General features: G+C 39.0%; 1 protein-coding gene across 1 annotated transcript in view; it reads right to left on the bottom strand.

Moving 5' to 3' along the window:
- MCU (mitochondrial calcium uniporter) overlaps positions 1 to 12,135 on the bottom strand; it is a 177,855-nt gene extending 165,720 nt beyond the window's left edge. The window contains exon 1 of the mRNA XM_089510394.1: positions 12,087 to 12,135. The gene's annotated coding sequence lies outside the window, so the exon portion shown is untranslated. The remainder of the gene's footprint in view (positions 1 to 12,086) is intronic.
- Between the last annotated feature and the right edge of the window lie 4,315 nt (positions 12,136 to 16,450).

Consider the following 16,450-nt stretch of genomic DNA (forward strand, 5'->3'; position numbering starts at 1 on the left):
AGTATGCCTAGGCACCACAAGAATGTAATACATACTCCCCAAAATTTTATAGATGAAAATCAGGACACATGTGGCCAAGGAACATTAGAATGTGGTCAAGATGGCAAAAGTTATTAATGAAGGAGAACACACAAGCTAAGAATGGCTGCAACAGTTTTCTTTCGCCTTGGGTTACTGGGAAGAGCAAGACTTCATCCTCTCCTCTAAGTTAACTGAGTACAAATTCTTTTGCACTATTTACTCAGTTTACAGCAAATTAAGTCAGCTGAGGACCAAGGGGGAAAGTAGAAGGAAACAAAGGAAACCGGGACACTTTATAAGCAGTGGAGAAAGTGGGATGGCAGAGGAACCAGGACTGCCCTTGCTAAACTGGGACAGTTGGAGAGCATGCTAATACTGTTTATACATGGAGGGGGGGAGACGGGACAGTAGATTGTTGCTGATTTCCTTCATTAATGTTATAATGGATTTAGGGCTTTGTGTAATTAAATGTCACTATCTTCCCCACTGTCCTTTTCCATCCTGGCAGTTGCTGGGCACCATAATCAGTCAATAAAATGACTGAGAATTCTGGCAGTGATTCTACTGAACTTGTCATGCAGGAGTGATTCTGATCAAAACTCTCATGATGCATATAAGAGCTCTCAAAATCAACTGATTTCCCCACTTCTACATGATGGCCACATTTATACAATTGTTTAAACGATGCCTACTCAGAAATCTAAGAGGAGGGAGAAATTTGGAGAGAAGACCTGTAATGAGAGATGGGCTGTCAGTGCAGTATTGGAGCATAAAATGTGCATGCTGCCTTCTTTAATAAGAGCTCTTTCTATTTCAGCTGCTGCGTGCTTTCAATACTGAAGCCTTGTACTTGACTTATGATGAGAGCAGATGCCAGTCATCTAATAAAGCTTACATTTCACTCTGTTTTCCATCTCCAGCTTCTTAAAGTACCTGAGCCAAGACACTCACACTGGCTTCCCTGTGGTGGAGAATTTAAAAACAAAACACCTCCATGGATTTAATTAATAGTTATGAGATCAGAATATTAGGGTTGTTAATTAACACCTTCATTTGGGAGAAGAGTGACAAGGCAATGGCCATTATCTAGTGCATAAGTATACATGCTCAGTATCATTAATGAGGCTTAGAGTGGTCAGGCAAAAGCCCAATGGAAAAAAGCAGCTCCAATATAGAGCAGAGAAGTGGGGAACAGAGAATAACTAATCTTTTCCCTGCCTACCACTTCTCTACTCCAAATGACCTCTGTGGTCCCTTGTTTTCCATTTTCAAAACATGCAATACAAGTATTTATCATACTTTATAGAAATTCATAATATGAGTGTGAACCTTCAAGTTGTATCCAACTTATGGTGATCCCCAGGTGATCCTATCACAAAATTTTCTTGGCAAGATTTGTTCAGAGGGGTTTGCCATTGCCTTCTTCTGCAGCTGAGAGAGTGTTGTGACTTTTTCAAAGTCACGTAATGGGCTTCCATGACCATGCACGAGTTTGAACCCTGGTCTCCCAGAATCCTTCTCTAGTTCAACATTCAAACAATATACTATGCTGACCTTCTGCACTAAATGCGTTGTTGTTGTTGTGTTCCTTCAAGTCTTTTCCAACCTATGGAGACCCCAACCTTATCACAGTGTTTTCTTGACAAGACTTGTTCAGAAGAGGTTTCTATTTGCCTTATGCTGAGGTTGAAAAAATATGACTTACCCAAGGTCACACACTGGGTTTCAATGGTTGAGGGGGGATTCGAACCCTGTATCCAAAGTCATAGTCCAACACTCAAACCTCTATGCTACTTCGGTTCTACTAAACACCATACAGATTTATTTTAAAAGATAAGTCTTTACTCACAGGCATATATATCTAGGGAGGGCTTTTAGACATATACCACATACCTCTTTAACTGCCATGGTTTCATCCCATGGAAATTTGGTTTTGCAGTTTCATGAGGTATTTAGAATTCCTTGTCAAAAAGCTCTAGTGCCAAACTAAATATCCTGGGATTCCACAGCCCTAACAGTTGGAATAATTGTGCTGTAACTGTATAGTGAAAGGGTTCTATATTTTTATCTACACATATATACAGACAGACAGACAGACAGATCAAAAGGATGAGGCATTGAAGGGGAAATGCGGAGAAGAGAGATAAAATGAGATGCTGCAGCTTTCTAAGTGGCATATATATTTCCCCCTACTTATCAGATTTTCTTGAAAGCTGCTCAGTTCTATTTCTAGAGCAATAAAACATATATTTTGAAATAAGCACTTTTGGAACGGTTTACTGGGAAAGATGCGTACATATTTCAGCTCCATCATAACTACGAAAAAAAATCTAACCAAGTACCTCCTGTGGGGTTTTTGATTTAACAAGCACTGTAGTTGTTAACATTTGCTTGCCTAGCCCTCTATAAGGCTTATTATTCTTTGGATAGCAGCATCAAATATATGTATCTTGCTGCTGAACACATGCTGATTAATAATGCTTATCACCATATGAAAGCACCAAAATAAATCAAGCAACCTGGCAGTTTTATCAGGGTCAGCGTAGACTGTACTGAGACTTGAATGAGGAGACCCAGATTCAAATCCGCATTCAGATATGAAGCTCGCAGGGCAATCTAGAGCACCTAGTTTTCGACTAATATAACCTACCTCATAGGATTATTGTCAGGATAAAAGGAAGAGGCATGTATGTTACAATGAGTTATGTGGAGAAAAGGTAATGAAGCAAATACATAGAGTTGGACTATGACTCTAGGGACCTGAGTTTGAATCCCTTCTTGGAAACCCATAGGGCAAGTCCTATTCTCTCAGTCTCAGAGGAAGGCAAGGGTACCCCCCCTCAAAAGAAGAAATTTTGCCAAGAACACCCCATGATATTAGGGCCTTTACATACCTTTAAAGTAAGGCTGTAATATAGGTGATCCCCAACTATAACCTTAATATATCACACTCTTCCCCCACCTGGTATACTTCAGACATGGTGAAAGTTAATTCGCATTACCACAACCAACATAGCTTGGGTAATGGGAGTTACAATCCCGTGTCCTGAGAAAGGCAGGATATAAATAAATAAAAATACATAAATAAATATTCTAACCAAACCAAAAGAATATTCCAACCAAAAGAAACCAGGCAGACCAAATACAGAAAATGACAGAACACCAGTAGTTGCCACATGTCCGCAGAGATTATTCAAACAGACCATCAACAACCTGCACTCATTTCTGGAGAATAATATAACCCTTTCACAGGCTCTAGGGGGCAAGTCTTTGCTGGTCTATAGACGGCCTCTAAATCTTAAACTAATCTACAAAGATACCTAACAAGAACGGCATACAGGGGTAGGACTCTACCAGAAATCCAAATGCCAATTTGGTCCCCCTGTGTACTTTGGGAACAAGCAGGACAGTGTCTCTACACAAGAGAACAAATGGATACACATCTGACATTAGAAATGGCAATATGCTCAAAGCATTTGCAGAGGTTGTCACCTTTCTGGACATACAATAGAAAATTTGAAAGTCACAGTTCTCAAACAAAACGGCAAAGAAAAACTGGAAAGAGAAAGTGCTGAACTGATTTATATTCACAAATCCCAATCCATTAATAGTGACATGAATCAAGATGATGGTTTCATGGTACACTACATGCATGCATGCATGCATATATACATACATACGAGTCCTCACTAGTGTACATGTAACAAAAAGAATCTCCTCAGGAAAAGTTTTGACCTCAGAGGAGCTGACTTTGGTAAACAGATTTATTGCTTTAACATGTCAATACTAACTAACCACTGTAAAGCTCTGTGTGCCAACCCACACAGCCCTTTAAAGCTTTAGGATGAGGGCCACAATTCACATATTTTTGGATCCTATTATATTGTATCCCACTTCCACAACTGTACAAATATGCTAAATAACCTAAGGTTTTAATATCAGTCTGTTTTAAATCTGACAAAATGGACTGATATCCATGAGAGCTCATGCTAAAATATGAATCAGTCTAAAGATGCTGCTAGCTCTCTCTCTCTCTCTCTCTCTCTCTCTCTCTCTCTCTCTCTCTCATTTTTCTCCAGCAATAGACTACCATGGCTACTTCTTTAAAAAGAATCCTATGTGAGAAAATGCTCTGTGTGAATTAAGAAGCATTCTGAGGTTGGGAAGGTAAGAAATTCCACAGTTGTCTGCCTAAGTCTAAAAACAAGATGGCATTCACTCCCATCATGCATACAATAGCCACCTGGGCTTCAACAGTGATGAGCAGAGAGTATTTTTCATGACATTTTGAAGGCAGTAGCCTACCTTATGGAATACAAAGCCCAAAGCCTTATCTTCTTAATAGAGAAGATAATACCTTCTGTTGCCTCCCTGCATCTATCACCTGAGGTGACTGTCTCACTTTGCCTAATGAAGCTTCAGTTGCTTGTTTTTTGTATCCATAGAAATTTCTATCAAGATGTTTATAGACTACAGCTCCATTCCTGTGGCTGAACAAAAATTTAAATTCATAATTTCCCAGTCACCTGCCTCTGTTCTGTTCAAGTGAACCATAGCGAGACCTTTCTGCCTGGGTGATTCTGGGAGTTGTAATCCAAACAAGCTCTGCATCTCTCAATGGAAAAGGCTGTAGTCGTAGTAGTAGTAGTAGTAGTAGTAGTAATGTCTTACCCATCTCTCCTCATGGATTGAGGGAGGGGACAACAACAATGAACAAACAACAACATCACTTAAAACACATTGGTTAAAACATACTGTACATCAATTTAAAAGGACAAATAAGATGTGCACATATTAAAACAATCCACATCTAAAATTCGGCATTTAAAATTCACAATTTATGTTCCCAGATATATTCTTTTTTTGTTTCATTATTTCATACATATTATAGGGCTCTTGCTATAGAAACAGAAGCAAGGTCAGGGCAACCTGCCTCAAATTAAGTGTTATTTTGATCTCAGAGGTACCTGTCATAACATTTTTCTTTGAGATTTTGCTGGTTCCAGGATTAGCCAGGTGAGAAACGAAGGCAATGGCAGCAGGGGATGGGGAGGAATCCGTGGCCACTGCTACTGCTGCCAGCTCCACCAGCAATTCCCTTTCCTGGCCTGGGCAGCAGCCCTGCCAGACTCTAAAGGGGTTATTGGGAGGCACCAGCACCTGCATCTCTACCAGCAACCAGAGCAGGCAGTTGGCAGAGATGCTTCTGGCTGGCAGAGGGGGTAACATGGGTGTGTGCCTTCGAACGGACAGTGGGTGACCACCCCATCAGATGGTCACCCCTCTCTGAGGTGTCATCCGATGCAGTCCATACCCCTTGTACTTCCTAGTAATGCCCCTTTGGCTATCAGAGCCATAGCCCAATAATCAAACACTTACACCGTGCTGGGTTTGTACAAAACTAAACAACAATGCAACATCTTCAGACAGTTATTCTTTTTTTTTTTTAACTTCTTAAGGAATCTCCCATAGCATGCTTCATTATGACTGCTAAGAGGTTTCTTAAGAATGTATTTTTCCCCAATCTTTTTGAGCATGCAGCATAATTTGGCAAGATAACTTCACAACACAAGCTTAAATTTAAACCTATTTGGTGACACTGGAGTCAAAGGGATTAAATTGGTTTTAGTACAAGTATTCTATCATAACTGGGTTGTGAGCAACTACAAAGCATTTCTTCTAAGGTTCTGAAGATTATATATATATATATATATATATATATATATATATATATGCGCCTTATTCAGCAGTATCAAAAGCACTTCCAATTAGGTTTTATTACAGAAAAGGAGCTCAGATGAAAAGTCCTTTGTAATATTCCATTTCCTCCCTAAATATAGATCAAGAAAATGAAATGAAACAGGCTGCAGTGAAATAATAAAATAAGCCATGGAAGAGAAATACAAAGCCACATCAACAGTCTGATCTTATGTGTATTTGCTCAGAGGAAAGTCCTGCTGAGATTGACAGCATTTACTCTTAAACAAGTGTGTGCAGGATTACAGTTTGTGGCAGCAATCTTAAGTCTGTTTATGAAGGAGTGAGTTGCACTGACTTTTCTGGACTCACTTCTGAGTAAACATTGAACATAGTGTAGGTGAAGCTGAAAATAGTTACTGAGCAAAGCAACTATGTGGAGTTCCAAAAAAATGATAGATTCAGTAACATGTACCCCTTTCACACTACAGAGTTATAGTGTTATGAATCCATTCTAACTGCCATGGCAACCTCCTGTGGGATATGCAGTTTAGGGAGGGGTTTAGGAGAATTAAAAATTATCAGCCAGAGGGCTCTAATGCCTCTGATCAAACTATAAACCACAGGATTCTTTTGCTACTATGGCTGTTAAAATAAAATCCTAGTGCTAAAAATGTGTGCAAGTTGAGTCTCCCTTATGCTTGTGTTTTGAAAGAGATAGCATAAAGTCCAGGACAAAACAGGCTTGGGCTCTCATTCTGTGTACACTGATACCAACAGTAGATACTATATCATATTTAACACATGGGATATCAGTACAATTAATGTATGAAATAGTGCATTGTTCATTTTTCACAATGAAGCAAAATCCAAATACACAGTCAGGGAGCAAACTTTTCTCTCTGTTTTAAAGCAGGTGTAGAGGAAGTGTAGCCAGTGGTCCGCACATGGCTCCCGAAACATACTTTTGGGTCCTTGAAGATCCTTGCCAGTTCTCTAAAAGAGCCCCAACCCTTAAATTAAAAAAAAAAAAAAACCTAGTGTGATGTTTGGGGTAATTTTCATTTGAAACATCAGAGAAAGCCTCCCAAACAAGTAGAAATGCAGGAAAAGTGTTGATTTAATACATTCAATTGATATCTAGTCCGCTGGACTATTGGGCTTAGTCTTTAACCTCGTACAAATTTACATGGAAGTAAACACCACTGATTTTATGCAGAATTAAATGAGAAGAGGTGCATGGTGGCTGCAAAAAAAGCGGTATGTTCCTGTTTTAATTTAATTGTGTGAGTGCAATAGGAAGGGGGCTGGTGTAATAATCTCCTTGGTTTTGCTTATAAATACAGTATAAAGAGTTATGTTATAACTCTTTTCCTATGTTAAAACTAGTAGCTATTTTTTGTACTCTACTGAAATACAAGTTAAGAATTTAAAAATTAATTCAAGGAGATAAAATAACATAACTAGAAAAGACAGAGGAATCAAATATCAAACAAAATATTTAGAGGAAGGAAAAAGAGAAATCAAATCTAATCCAGTAGATCACATAGTGCTCCCAATATCATCATCAATATACTTATCTTTAAAAACAAACTTAGGCTTGATAGAAACACACATTCAAAATCTAATGTAATCTAATCTAACAAGTACTCTCTTTGCAGCACCCATGAGATCAATGCAGATTTGCAAGGAATCATTTTCCTGAAATAATATTGTAATGGTTTAACATAAGTCGGTACAACTTTAGTTTTTAAGCAACAAATCACTTCTTATAATTCACAGCATTACTTTATATTGAATCCAAAGTTTTTAGCAAATCTATTTAGAACAGACCCAGTGTTTTTAAAAAATGGTTAAAGTGAATGTAGTGCCATGCAAAACTATTCACTGAATTTTTAAAGACACTGTATTGGCATTAGGGGGGGAAATGAAGAGAAAAAAGGAGACCTCGTTTATTAGGTAAAGTATGCTGAAACATGAAATAATGTGCAACATGCATGAAATAATAAACAGTTGTTTGGTGCATAAACTGATGAGCCAAGTAATAGCTACATGAACAGGATGAGTCAATAAAAGGATCTCACAGGTACTTTCCACCTGTACTCCCACAGATGTTCTTCAGGCTTTCCGGATCAGTTACCACAGCAGTCTCAATGCCACTGTAATCAATGACAACCAAACTAAAGTGCAAAGCTTCTCATCAAGTGGGATTTCCTAAGGCATCTGAGATTTCAATAGCTAGATATTTTATCTTGCCAGTGATAACTTATTTGGAATTACTCTGTTGGAAGTCTTCCAAAATGAATCCAATCTATTCCCACACATCACTTTTGAGACAGTTGGATCATCTTTGCCTCCAAGGAAACTTCAGGCTTCATTTGTTCAAGGACCCATTTTTTTATCCTTTTGGCTGTCCATGGTATTCTCAGCACTCTTCTCCAGCACTACATCTCAAATGAGTAGATTTTCTTCTTATCTGTTTTTTTCATTGTCCAGCTCTCACACCCATAAAGATATATAATTGAATACTAAAGTTTCGATTATCCATGCCATCATATTTCCCATATCTATGTATGGTCCTGAAAGCTGGATCGTAAAGAAAGCTGATAGCAATAAAATCAACTCATTTGAAATAGGGTGCTGGAGAAGTGGTCTACAGATCCCATGGACAAATGAGTGGGCCGTAGAGCAAATCAAGCCCAAACTCTCCCAAGAAGCCAAGATGACTAAACTGAGACTGTTGTAGTAAGGCCATATCATGAGAGGACGTAGCTCACTAGAAAAGACAATGATTCTTTGCAAGGCAGAATGCAGGAGCAAAAGAGGAAGACCAGATTCCAGATGGACAGACTCAATCAAGAAAGCAACAGCCCTGAATCTGCAATACCTGAACAGGGCTATTGATGATATGGTGACTTGAAGGTTTCTCATTCATTAGGGCTGCCATAAACTGACATTGACTGGATGGCAGTTAATAACAAACCACTGCTGCAGTGGTGGCTGGTAGCTTCTACATCAATGGGGCAGTGAATCCATTGCAGGTAATAATCCAGTTGTTGTCAAAGTTGCAGAATATATTCCATAATAGGTTCAGCACCTTGGACAGGACCTAAAACCTGCAATGGATTCGATGTCTTATTGACATGGGAGTCAGTCTACCAGTAATCCTGAGAAATGGAGAGAACTGGTCTAAGCAGAGTATGGTTTTATTAAAACTTCAGTATTATTATTTTATTTTTTTAAATTAATATATAGATTCACATCATATTCAAAATATACCATAATACCATAAAACAAAATAACGAAATGAACATTTAGACACCCGCAAGACAGTATTTCACATTATCTTACACCATGTACATTGAACATTATACCATTAAAAAAAACCTCCCTAATCTCTACATTGCAAACGTTTCTTCATACTTTATTCACTTTTACTTCTATTTCATATTCAATTACTACTCTATCTTATCTTCTTCAATTACTTTTTCTGTTCACCTCCTCCCCAGACTGGAGGTTATCCTCTCCAAACAAGAGTCTTCATTTTCAGACTCTAAATTAACTTTCTTTCATAGAATCGTAGAGTTGGAAGAGACCACAAGGGCCATCTAGTCCAACCCACTGCCATGCAGAAACTCACAATCAAAGCATCACTGACAGATGGCCATCCAGTCTCTGTTTAAAGACCTCCAAAGAATGAGACTCCAGCACACTCCCTCAGAGTGTGTTCCACTGTTGAACAGCTCATAGGGCGTGATTTCCAGACCTTTCACCATTTTGGTCCCCCTATTTAAGATTATATAATCTAAAACCCTTGACCATTCTTCATTAAATCTGTCTATTTATTCTTTATTCTTAAAACTTCAGTTTTAAACAGGTGCTTAAATGGAGCCTTATCAGAATCTTTCAGAGGTGCCCGAACAGGTCTATTTTGTGTAGGAAGAGTGAATGTGTTGAGTCCTAAATAAAAATCTTGGTCAAGCCTGTTCCAGATTATACAAAGTGGACTTGCAAATGTTACAACAGGATACCAAGATTTTTTAAAAAAGGTCTGGGGAAGCAAACAGACTAGAGGAGGAACAGGAGTCTGGGAGCTGAACGGGAAAGCAATGAGCTGGAAGCACCTGGGTGGGAAAGACAGTCTAACTGGTAGACAGAATTGGCATAAAGAACTGTGTATATATTGCTAAATTGGAAACCAACAAGGCTGAACACACACTAATTTGAAACAACTAATCACAGATTTGGCAGTAAAGAACTCTGGAATGTCTTGTACTTCTACTTTTATGTCAGAATGTCACTGTCTAAACTCTAATGGATGTACAGTGGCTGAATCAAACAAACAAACCCTGCATATTCTGCAGTTTGCCAGTTGTAACCTATCGTAACCTATAGAGTTAGCATAAAATTTCAAATCCATTTGTAGAATGCCTTGGTGTGCCCTTTTCCCTCAGGCCACTTTCAAATGAAACAGAATAAGCTACATTATGCCTTGGATCTGTCAACTCTTCCTTCTGCTGCTTATTGTAAATACTCTTGAAAATAAGTACGTATAGCCTATAAGAGTCTGAGGCCCAAAACAGGTGTTCCAAAAAAACCTGTGGCGGGGCCATGCAAGCGCTTTTGGGCTGGGGCTGCAGCAACCACACGTACTCAGCCTCAATCCGGGCGCCACTGCAATCCTGAGGATGTGATGTTGGCAGAGTTTCCTGCCACTTTTGGGGCATGCATCATTTAATCACTATGCCCCAAATGTTGCAGGAAACCATGTAATTTGCCCATCTGTTTCAGGCCTGGAAGAACAGGAACAGCTTAATATCTGTGCTGTGCACAAAGATGAGGATTGGTTAAGAGTGCTTTCTGTATTTTTGCATGGCAGGGGGTTAGACTGGATGGCTCCTGTGGTCTCTTCCAAGTCTGTGATTCTATGATTCTAATCTAGTGCATAAATAATGCTTTAGGATTCCCTGCATTAGCCTCAGACTCATTGTTTCCTCTTTGTTCCTCCAGCACAGAGGCTTTTGCTTTGGTTTACAACTAACCTCAACTTCTTGTTATGTTCAACAGTTAGTCTTAACTATAGCTTGTTTGAAAAAAGCCATTTTCAAACTATGGTTGCCAATCCTGGTTTGTTTCTATAAGCCACAGTAACTACTAACCACAGTTCTTGACTTGGATATAACAAGGAAGTGCCTGCCATTCACTGAAGAGGGAGTCAAATCAAAACCCAGGAGTCATGTATGTAATGTTAAACTATGGCATAGCGTTACATGAAACCAAAGCAGTAAGGAAGTGCATACTATAAACTTTGCCTTTCAGGTTAGAGGTTGAGTGGTTAATTAGATACAGAGGTGCATATCTTTGAAAGATCTCATGAGATTTGCTTCCTTTCTACAGTTCATGCTTCTATGGAGGAAATTTTTTTACAGTGGGTGTTTGTTTGGTTTTATCTCCAGAGTTATGTCCCAGATGTTTAGCTTAAAGAAGAGAAAAGTTAATTTCAAATGTCACTTTGAAGTTAGCTCCATGGACAATTTACAAAGACATAGGTCCAGAGATTTAAATGCTAACTAAATATTTAGCATAAGGGATTATGTATAATTCATGTTTTCTTTTTTCTTTTTGTTTTTTTACCTACATGTGAATCACTCTGTGAACAATATGGTTAGGTATTCAGGCTTGTCCTCCAGGGCTTTAGTCATTCAATATTCTTTTGAAATTCTTATTTATAACTCTACCTTTGTTATACATGCACATATAAGATAATTGTGTGTTAACAATATTTCAAAAGGCTAGAAAATGCATCTTTTATATAACAATCGCACCCAAGGATATAGCATGTGTATGGAATACTGAAAGGCTATTTCAGGCTATGAAAATTTATCCCAAAGTCCTACAGAGTGTCTGGAAAAGTGGGGGGCCCCTGCAACTCCTTTGCTAGCCTACATGTTGAGGATATTTTATGGGAATGGTGTCTGCATCAGGGTCACAAAAGGGCTACCCAGTTTTTTGTATTGCAATTCTGATATCAAAAGAGGAGTATCAATACCAGTAACAAGATTTCCTTTTGAAGTTTATCTTTAAACTGGACACAAAGAGAGGATGGTTTCAAAGAGAGTACTGTCCTCTAATGAGAGGGACATAAATATGACTGAACTTATGCTTTCTTGCTTTCTGCTTCTGTAACCTGCTTGCTTCAAGGCCTAGAGGTTAACGGACCAAATAAGGGAACAGGAAACCCAGAGTGAGTGTGCTCTGAGATGCAAAGAGCAGTGATTTACAGTAGACTCATTAGAAAGTAAAGTGCATGGGCTATGATGGCCCCCACCTTTTGTTCCTGTGTGTGTCCGCCGTATGCACTCACTTACCCCTCCTTTCGCCAGAGCTCTGAAGAATACAATGCTTTGTGTCTTAGCAGTAGCCTTGAGAAGAACAGGATCATGCTAGCTAAATATCTCTTTGCATTAGCTAGTATCTCTTTTCTTTCCAGGCTCCTAGCAAATGTAGTAGCAAATGTAGAGCCAATAAGAAAAATGTGTGAACACTACGTGGACAGTGAATGCAACCAATCACTTGTTGTTTAGACAATAGCCAATTAACTACCTGTTGTCTAATCATGTGTGTACTAAATAGCCAATTAAGCTAACTGTGTAAACAATGAACTGTGTTTTGCTTTAAAAAGTTTTGGAAATGGCTATTGGGTGCGGCAGCAATTTTATCACCTTCTGCTGGTGTACTGTCGTCTTGGCCAAATAAAGTGCGTTTTTGATTTAGACATCTTCGATCTCCTGTGGCTTTGCTTTTGGACTCCCTTTCAAATGGACTCTCGGGAATGTCCCTTACAGTAACAGTACTTCAGACAGAGGAATGTCTTTTGTAAATTAAAGCACACAGCTACCCTTCTCACTGAACAGAGGAAACTATAGACTGAAAGTAAAATGAGATGTGTTTTACACAACACTTTCAGAACTGGTGATCCCATCGTTCTCCCTTCTGCTTAGGAATATTCTATGAACTCTTATCATATACAATATGACCCTTCCAGTAGTTATGTTCATTTAAGTGGGCCTCCTACATCTTTGTACACAAAAGCTAGTCTTACTTACTCATCTAGTTACAACAAATGTATAATGTGTGCAAAACTGCAGACTTACTCAATACTTACTTTATACTGAAGACAAGGTAACTACTGTATATACTCGTGTATAAATTTAGAAATTTTAGTCAAAAATTGACCCCAAAAGTTGAGCCGACTTACCCATGAGTCAATGTAAGTACTGTACTTTAACTCTTATTTTAAAAAAGAACCATTCTTTGGTGAAACACAAGAGTGTAATCTGTCCTGGATGTATTGACACACACCCCTTTCTCATCCATCCGGCGTTTAGTGGGAGAACAAACAGATATGCCTGCCAGAACTTTTACAGTTCTTTGGCCTTGTTTTCCTCAGCTTCATTCTTGTGTTATATGCCCCTAGGTTTTACTCTCAAATTATCCACAAGTCATATCAAAATCCATAATTTTGGCCCCAAAAGCTGCCCTCGCTTATACATGAGGTTGACTTATGGTCGAGTATATACAGTATGTTAAAGTATTAAATAATAATGACAATGCCTGGATTCTGCAATTTGCAATTGTGATATTATAAAACATTTGTAATAATGTGATAGTTCTTTTCATCAAACCATCAACATAGGGGTTTTTTTGCCACAGAAGAAACTGAAGCTCAATATACTGTATAGACAAACATTCTGATGAGGAAAATGCACTATTTTTAGCTTTCCCCTATTACAAGCATCAGCACCTGTGCATTTCACAGTAACACACAGGGACAGTTGGTCTCTTGGAGTCATATGCACCGTGGAGAAAGCTATGTTTATGTATAAAACATGACTTCATCTATTCTGCTGGGGAAAAAAGAATTCTTCATAGTCATAAAAAATCAAGGATTGTTTTTAAAAATTTGGATTTTTTAACAGAAAGAAAGAAAAAAAATATTCATTAGAACTAAATTCTAATAGCAATTTGCCTGACAAAATAAAAGTCCCTGTGAAATGGTGATCCCAATTAGAGACTGAATCCAATGCATCATATAATGACAGTCAAAACTGACTAAATAACGAAATAACCAAATCATGAACCAATCTGTGAATGTTTTCTTTTGTATTTTTAATAAACAACCATCATAAGAAGACTTCCATTGCTTATTTAACATGTGATAAAAGTAAATTTGATGGATTTTGAATGGATTTTGGAATGAATTCCAAATTCCACAAGTCTACAACATTTTTGCTTTCATTTTGACCATATCCTCCAGTTGTCTAGCTGGGGTTTATAATTTTTCGGTTTAAACAAATAATAACATTGTTTTCTATCAAATAATTGTTATGTCTCCCTCTCTCAAATCTGTAGAGAATTAGATAATCTTACCCAACTGTAAATGAGCGTGAGGGGAGAAAATTCTTTGGTTAGTTTTGGTTGATTGAAAATCAGGGAAGAAAATAATTTGTGTTTAGCTTCTCTAAATATGATTTCCAGAAAAATAGTATTTTATCAATCAATGGAACAAATTTGTGCTTTAACAGAACAAAAAGTTGGATGGTATAATTTTAATTGGAGAAAAATGCACATTTTAAATACAGCAAAATGTACATTATGATAAACAACATGAATGCTACTGTAATTTCTTTCTTCCAGTAAAATTCTACCATTTCTTTAGCAGATTCAAAACTACACATTCAACAATTTTCTGTATGTTAATGCAAACTCATTTTCCTTATATTTTCTTGCTTTTTGCACTCCAAATGAACCATACGGTTGCAAAAGTATTTCTGTAATAATCATTAGTCTTTTTATACACTGCTACAAAACCCAAATGTAAGCAATGTTAATTTCATGCTCTGAAGGAAATCAAATGACAGACTTCTCTGCTCCATTAATAATTTCCTGCCTGTTTTCAAATTCCTCGTACTTTGAATCCAATTCTTTTTTGTTAATTCTATGGAACTTTCTGTTCTTCTTTCCTATGTGATATATTCAATATGAGTTTTATGTCTGAGGTTTTATCTTTTTAACAATAGAAACTTATTTCACACTTTTCTATGCTATATGAAAAGCGAATTAGCAAAATTAGAGATGTAACTTTCACATAATTAAATCACAATATCAACAGGAACCAGAACCTTCTGGTTATGTGTTCCTGAATGGCAGGGGGTTGGATTGGTTGGATCTTGTGATATCTTCCAACTCTACGATTCTAAATGACCTCTGTAGTGCGCTTCTCTGCCTGGCTCTATCTGGCTCTGTCTGGCTCTATCTGGCTCTGTCTCACTCTGTCTGGCTCTATCTGGCTCTGGCTCTATCTGGCTGTGTCTGGCTCTATCTGACTCTGTCTGGCTCTGTCTGGCTCTATCTGGCTCTGTCTCACTCTGTCTGGCTCTATCTGGCTCTGGCTCTATCTGGCTCTGTCTGGATCTATATGGCTCTGGCTCTGTCTGGCTCTGTCTGGCTCTGACTGGCTCTATCTGGCTCTGACTGGCTCTGACTGGCTCTGTCTGGCTCTGACTGGCTCTGTCTGGCTCTATCTGCTAATGGCTCTGTCTGGCTCTGTCTGGCTCTGTCTGGCTCTGTCTGGCTCTGACTGGCTCTGTCTGGCTCTATCTGCTAATGGCTCTATCTGGCTCTGTCTGGCTCTATCTGGCTCTGTCTGGCTCTATCTGGCTCTGTCTGGCTGTATCTGGCTCTGGCTCTGTCTGGCTCTGTCTGGCTCTGTCTAGCTCCATCTGGGGTTAGGGTTAGGGTTCTGGGTAGGGTTAGGGTTAGGGTTCGGGTTCGGGTTTGGGTTAGGGTTAGGGTTTGGGGTTTGGGTTTAGGTTAGGGTTAAGTTTAGGGTAAGGGTTTGGAGATAGGGTTAGGGTTTAGGGTTAGGGTTAGGATGCTCATCGATCAGGAGAGCTTTGATGATGTGTTCCTGAATGGCAGGGGATCTTGTGGTCTCTTCCAACTCTACTATTCTAAATGACATCAGTAGTGCTCTTCTCTGCCTGGATCTATCTGGTTCTGTCTGGCTCTATCTTGCTCTGTCTGGTTCTGTATGGCTCTGGCTGGCTCTGGCTCTATCTGGATGTGTCTGGCTCTATCTGGTTCTCTCTGGCTCTGTCTGGCTCTTTCTGGCTCTGGCTGGCTCTATCTGGCTCTGGCTCTATCTGGCTCTGTCTGGATCTATCTGGCTCTGTCTGGCTCTGTCTACCTCTATCTGGCTCTGTCTGGCTCTATCTGGCTCTATCTGGGGTTAGGGTTAGGGTTAGGGTTAGGGTTACGGTTAGGTTTTAGGGTTAGGGGTAAGGGTTAGGGTTAGGGATAGGGTTTAGGGTTAGAGTTTAGGGTTAGGGTTTAGGGTTAGGGTTAGGGTTCGGGTTAGGGTTAGGATGCTCTTCAATCAGGGGAGCTTTCATTATGTGTTCCTGAATGGCAGGGGGTTGGATTGATTGGATCTTGTGGTCTGTTCCAACTCTACGATTCTAAATGACATCTGTAGTGCTCTTCTCTGCCTGGCTCTATCTGACTCTGTCTGGCTCTATCTGGCTCTATCTGGGGTTAGGGTTAGGGTTAGGGTTACGGTTAGGTTTTAGGGTTAGGGGTAAGGGTTAGGATTAGGGATAGGGTTTGGGTTAGAGTTTAGGGTGAGGGTAAGGGGTAGGGTTTAGGGTTCGGGTTTAGGGTTAGGGTTAGG

Source organism: Sceloporus occidentalis, unplaced genomic scaffold (genome assembly GCF_023333645.1).
Source record: "Sceloporus occidentalis isolate IW3139 unplaced genomic scaffold, rSceOcc1.0.p SCAF_2, whole genome shotgun sequence".
In the NCBI taxonomy this organism is placed as follows: domain Eukaryota; kingdom Metazoa; phylum Chordata; class Lepidosauria; order Squamata; family Phrynosomatidae; genus Sceloporus; species Sceloporus occidentalis.